Source organism: Rhinolophus ferrumequinum, chromosome 20 (genome assembly GCF_004115265.2).
Source record: "Rhinolophus ferrumequinum isolate MPI-CBG mRhiFer1 chromosome 20, mRhiFer1_v1.p, whole genome shotgun sequence".
Lineage (NCBI taxonomy): Eukaryota > Metazoa > Chordata > Mammalia > Chiroptera > Rhinolophidae > Rhinolophus > Rhinolophus ferrumequinum.
This window is the reverse complement of record NC_046303.1, coordinates 32,839,947-32,846,839: the sequence shown is the minus strand read 5'-3', so window position 1 is coordinate 32,846,839 and position 6,893 is coordinate 32,839,947.

Here is a 6,893-nt window from a genome sequence, read left to right as displayed (position 1 = left end):
GTTGCTGTCTGAAGGAAACTTCTTTCTTCACATACCCTATTGCACATGGACATGCTGGTGACTAGGGGCATATCTGGTTAGTGGACCAAGACATGACTGGTTGTAAGAGATCACGCTTCAAATTTCAGCCCTGTAATTTGCAGCTTGTGTGACCTTAGGCCGGTCATTAAATCTACATCAATCTCAACTAGAATAATGACACTGAAGTTTTTCTGGGAGGAGATATAGCCAAGAATAATTTTACTGTGGTGATGTAGTGCTGTGAAATAGCATTCTGAAAAAAAAAAAAGTTGTTATTTTTGACAAAATAAAAATATTAGCTTTCTTTTTTTTTTTTTTTTTTTTAAACTTTCTATATTCGGTCAATGATAACAATGACGATGAGAAGGATGATAATCTGCCAGGCACTGTGCCAAGAACTCAACATTATGTCAATTAACACTCAATACCCCTATTAGACTTTAATATTAATATCCCCATATCACATCTGAGGAAACCAGGCCTAAAAAGTTGCCCCAAGCAACACCTGGGCAGTGATTGAAATCCAGGTACTCTGGCTGCAGAGTTTGCACTCTTCACCCTCACATTATACTGCTTTCCAGGTGATTCTGTGAATTATCCACCCTCCTTTCCACTTTTGCGGCTACTACCTTAGGTCAAGGCCTCATTTGTTTTCTTACCTGAGACATTGTCATAGTCTGTTAGGTTGTCTGTTTCCCCAGTTTTCTCCGTCCTCCATGCTTTTTTTGGAGCCATCTTTCTGAAATATATATATTTGAACATGCCATTTCAGGGCTGAAAGATCTTCTCTGAATCATTATGTCTTAAAAAGCAGAGTCCAAGCTCATTACATAATTCACTCCACTATTTGGAATTTCCTCGTCTGAGTTCTTAGGAAACATTTCTACCCAGTACCCTCTTCATCGTTGCGTTAACTCCCAGGTCTGTATGAGAGCCGTGCCAAGCTACTCAGATGCTTTAGTAGCATCCTCTGTCTCACTTTTGCGCTCTTGCAGAAGATGTTGTCCCTGTCTGGAATCCAGTTATTCCACGGTTGCTTCTCAAAGTAACTGTTTTAGTTTGTGTTTCCCCTCAAAGCAGAATATGAGAGAGGACTTAGGTACCGGTGGTTCATTTGGGAGGTGAGTCTAAGAAACAAGAGTAAGACAGCTGGAATCGTGATATGGGTAAGCCAAAAAGCCAATAAAAGGACACTTCATCAACGTGGGGGATTTAACTAATGCTTCCAAATGCTCTTACTTGCTGGAAATCCATTAGATGTTTTCTTATATCCGTTTACCTTAAAATTTCCAAAGAACCCCAAGATTTACTCAGTTCTAATAGAGTGAAATTTCACTTTTATTTTTAAATGCCAGAATGAGTGATACCTGGGTGTCCACGAGTCTTGCCGTTCTCGGCACACCTAGTGGCACTGTGGGAGTCGGTCATGTACAAGACTTAGATTGCTGGCTCCACGCTACAGAGATGCCATTGCTCACCCCCTGGTGTCCACAATACCAAGAGGTCCTGATTCAGAATAACAGACATGCTCACCCAGTGTTTCCCAAAGCGAACTGGCTGGGTCCCAAAGGGCTTCCAGTCTTAGACTCATTGTGCTATAATAAGCCCTTGCCTGTTGCTGGTGAACCTGAGGTTTCCTGTCAACAGGCCTAACTGCATTTTCCCACCTGGTTCATTCCCTTTGGGGAACTTAGAGAGTTCATTTCTACCATCAGACCTCAGAGAGAGCAACACAGTCTGTCCTGCAGGTTTCTTTAATTTAGAGTCTTGGAAGGCAGAGGGTGGGTTCTTAAGTTCTTTCATTTCTCCTGCTTATTATTTGTTCTTTGCATTAATGAGTTTTGCATATCAGGGATGTCAGAAAAGAGCCTGGATTGATTTTAGAAAGGTTATTTTACACCCTACCCACACAAATGTGTCCTGCAAATATATGCCTAATATTACCTTTTACTTGCATAATAAAGGAGTGGCTTCTTTCTGATCCATGATCTTATCATGCTGCCAGTTTGATTAGACATGTCCTCAACTGGCATGATGTTTATGCTTTAATTGACACACACACATACACTGATAATATTGTAAGTTTCTATACCATTTAAAAAGTGCAGTGAAATTGTAGTTTCCTAAACATATAATTTATGCAGAATTGTTATGCTTCCAATTTAATCAAAAGTAAAATACTTAACAGTATTATCATACACTATTTGATCCCAAACTAGAGCATACATTTAAAAAAAAACAAAACATTTGAATAGGTTGTAATATACTAGCCAGCCTGTGGCTAATTGGTGATGGGTTTCTGATACGTCCGGAATGCTGGGATAATGTGCTAACTCTGTTTCCTGCAGCTTCATCTTTATCTGGGCATGTTCTTAGGGTAGGTTAGTGGACCAACCAGGGATATTTTCGTGAGGAACTAAGAAGCCTGGTAGAGAGGAAATAAGTACCCGTTCTGGGGGCTGACAGCCAATCCTGATCAGCTCTCCCTGATTATCATAAGGTCTGGGGAAGGAATATTTTCACGACATTTCATTTATGACATGAGGAAAGCACCCTTTCATTCCGTCATGGTGAAGTGATACTCAAAATGTCTCGCTAGCTTCCTCAGGTTCAATGCCAGAGTTCTAAAGGAAGGAGAAAATACAGACAATCAAACAGCAGATGTCGCTGATATTCCTGTACAAAGCTGAAGGCTTGGAGCAATGTTATCTTTGCCAATTCAGTACCAGAACAGTTCAAGTGGGATAAGAAAACCGTCTGTGCAGTGATGCAGGTAGAGAAGAGGATTTTACAAGGCTTCACTGGGCATCGATGATGGGTGCAGAATATAGATGTCCTCTAGGATGCTGGGAACTGTTGGTCGGGGCCATGACCACATTGGCCTGAGACTGGGTTTTGAATGTGGAAGAAAGTGGCAATTTTGAGCCACACAAAGAATATCTCCTGGATACCCAGCTTTGAGTCAGAAAGGATTGAAGTTCCTATAATCCATGATGTTAGAATAAGGGACAGGAAGAGAGACAGGCAGACAGACAGACTGTTATATTATAATATTACCAGGCTGGTAGCCAGGAAAAGACATAGTAAATAAATATTCTTCATTTCTCTCCTTTGACATCATCAGGTCTGAAGTATTCCACTGTGAGTGGAATCTCATAATCCTTTAGCAGAGTTTGCTGGTGGCACTTAATAGTACTTCAGTATTTCAGCGTTCTTTCCTGTTAGAGATACTAGAGTGAGGTGGTTAGGAATGAATATTCTGGGGTCCGCCTACCTAGACTTGCCTCCTGACTTTGGATGATTATCACCAACAGATTTGAATTCTCTAAGCCTTGGTTTCCTTATCTATAAAATAGGAATGATAAAAGTGCTGCCCTCACAGGCATTTTTAATGAAAATTAAATGAGATAATCATATAATGAATTTGGCATATACCAGACATTCAATGCATACTTTTAATGTGTAATATTCACTTCTTTAGACTGAGTAGAGTTTTGCTTTTTAAAGTTCTTTTTATACCAAACAGAAGATTTTGTTAAGTTGTCATGACAGTGATAACTCTTGGGTCTTTTTTTATTCTTCTTTCACTAAGTGGTTAAATTATTTCACAGCTTATCAGCTGTGATCCAGTCCCACAGTTCATATTCAAGCAAAATGCCTCCTCAATTAATGGGATTTGGGTACAGAAACTACAAAATCAGGACAAAGGATGTTAAATTGCTATGTCCATTTGAACTTGACACTGCGAAAACTTGCCTGCTATGATAGTGCCCAATTCCTGCTTGGAATAATACTGCATTTCTTCACATTACATAGAACTTAGCTTGACTGACAATTTGACAATCAGATAGTCTAGGCTGCTGATATTGTCATTGTACTCATTTCTTAACTTGATCCCCCAATTAATGCAAGCAAATAATTCCCACATTTCACTTAATAATTGTATATAAAAATTGACCCAAAAGAGTGGTCAATTAGGACCAACAAATTTCTGAACCCTACTTCTGCTTCCTTTCCTGAAAGCCCCAAAGACATATGTATGCACAAAAAAGTATGAAGAAGGCAAAGTGATATTTCATTCTTGGCTTGGTTTTGCTCCTTAGAAGGTCGGCTGGGCTTCGTGAATAGCTCTTTCTCCCTACACATAGTAGGATGCTTCCCCCTCAAGACCTCCGCTTGGAATCTGGTATCTTACCTCTGATGGCAACACTTGTGCTTGTGTTTGAGAAAACTGAATCAGAGAGAAGTACAATGAAAGAGGGAAGAAGAGGAAGAAAAAGAAAAACAGGAAGAAGAAGGAGGAGGAGGAGGAGGACAGAAGAAGAGGAAGGAGAAGAAGGAGAAGAAGGAGAAGAAGAAATCAGAAATGGATATTTGCCTCCATTGTCTAGAATGAAACTGTGCTAAGTAGTCCACTCTACATATTCTTCTGGTGGCACAAGAGTTCAGGTCTAGTTTTCAGGAAGGAGAAGAGAGGGAGGAGAGAGAAAGAAACACTTAGAGATTTTTGTTGTTGTTTTAGTTTGGTTGTTTTTTTTTTTTTTTTTTTTGCTTTGCGGGAAAACTTGTTCTGGACTTCTCTTAGACTTGTGAATAGAAGAGAAAAAGAGTAGTAGAAAGAGTGAAGAGTGTGTGGCCCTATTCTGTGGCAGTAGCCCCAGACTTGTCACCACATAGGCTCCATGGGAATTGTATAAATGGAGCCACACCTCTCTGTGCTAGACTTGTTAACCAATGGTTCCCCCTCACCCCAGAAATTCATGTAGTACCTGTTCTTTCTTGGCAGTAGAGTATTTTTTCACCTGATTCTGATTCATCTTTGAGGCATAGTAAAGAGCAGAGGGCTTGAGGAGAAGTTTTCATTTCTTTCTCCGTTAGCCAAAATTGTTGTCTTTGTAGTTGTTCTGTTAATCCCATGGAGTTAAAGGCCAGGTCTATGATCAGCTAAGGGTAAGGCTGTCTCTGTTGGGGGAAGACGTCAGTAAACATCAGTAAGTCTTACCTGCAACACTATGGTGATTTTCTTGAGCCTTTTCCATACTCTACTTTGTGCATCTGGATTAATAATAGAGGCAGTTCAGCTCCACTGTACTCTATTATTCTGCAACAAATTACCCCCAGATTTAGCAGCTTCAAACGACAAACCTTTACTATCTCACACAGTTTCTGAGAGATCGGAATCTGGGAATGGCTAAGCTGGGTGGGTCTGGTTCAGTTTCTCACAGGGTTGCACTCCAGATATCAGATGGCGCTACAATCATTGAAGGCTTAGGTGGGCTTGAGAATCTGCTTCCATGATGGCTGATGGCTGGATGCCCCAGCCTCTCCCCACATGGCCCTGTCTATAGCGCTCCTTGAGTGTCCTCATGACACGGCAACTTCTTCTTCTAGAGAGTATAATCCAAGAGGAGAGACAAAAGAGAAAGCCAAAATGTCTTTTGTGTCTTAATCTTGTTCATCACTCTGTCACATGCTGTTCCTCAGAAGTGAGTCACTATATCCAGCCCACACTCAAGAGGAGGAAAATGAAAGTCTGCCACTTGAAGGAAGGGCTATCAAAGAATTTGTAGAAGGATTTCAAAACCACTACATCCTCAGATCTCATAATCTTTCTAGGATTTTCTGCAACGAGTTAAGATAAAACATTAAAGTAACTCTAAGGTCACAGCGAGTCATGAATTTGCCATCTCTTCTGTGCCCTATCTTGAATAATTCTTGTCCAATCACACTTGCTAGACAGTTGTGCATTGTGATATGGATACTGCAGGTAACCACAGAGAAAGACAAATTAATTTTCTTACTTTTTCCTGCTTAGGAGAAATTACTTGCCCACAAATGTATCACTCTTTTTTCTCACAGTGTAATGATAATTCAAAGGTTTCCCTTACCTAGAAGAGTCTCACTCAGGTGAATGAATGTGTGTGTGTTTAGCCCAAGTCATTTTGCACATTCTATGCTTTCTTCACTAAAGAGGGATTATTCTCACCACAATATTGGTATGTTAATGGCCCCCATTAAGTCATGCCTCTAACCATCCATTCCTTTGTGTGCTCCATATTGACTCTGGGGTTGTCCTCAAGACTTACTTTGTCTTATTAAACATTAGTATATGTGGTGCAAGCAGAGGCTTGATGAGCATTTTTGCATTGGGCCATGACATCTTGAAATGCATCCACTGGCTGAGGAGATCTGACTTAGACTTATGAGGAGGTGATGTGGAAAAGAATTAAAGTGCCTCTGCCAAAAGTCTAGGCCAACTGCTAAACAAGAGAGTGAGGCCACCCAGGACCATCCAGACCCTGACCCACTGGCCAGCTGACCGCAAACATGTGAATCAGCCCAGCTGCCCCCACATGGAATAGAAATCTGCTGTCTGTCCCAGAGATCTCTGGCTAAATTGCCAAATTACAGAGTCATGAGCAAATAAAAGTTGTTTGGGGATTATTTGTTGTATAACAACAGTTAACTAATGAGACCAGTTTCTCATATATTCTTTTTAAGTACCGGAATATCAACACAATACAGGACTATAGCATTGGAATAATATTTATGTGAGTGAACTATAAATATCCCCAGAATCCGAGACCCCAAAATCTAAAAGTAGCAACTTATCCTCTAAATGTTGGCTCTCTTATATAATAATAAGTCCCAAGCAAAGCAATTTCTCCGTATCAGTACTTATTAAAATCTAGGTCCAGACTAAAGTTGATAGCTAAAGAGCATTAGCATTATTTGAGGAAATTAAGTATACAGCAGAAATAGGAAAAAAAAAATAGAGAGAAAGAGACTCTTGGTTTCAGCTTTTCCAGGCTGTCACTCAGTCTTCCAGATGTTAAGAGACATTTGAGAGAAATCTCACAGTAAGAGGTTAA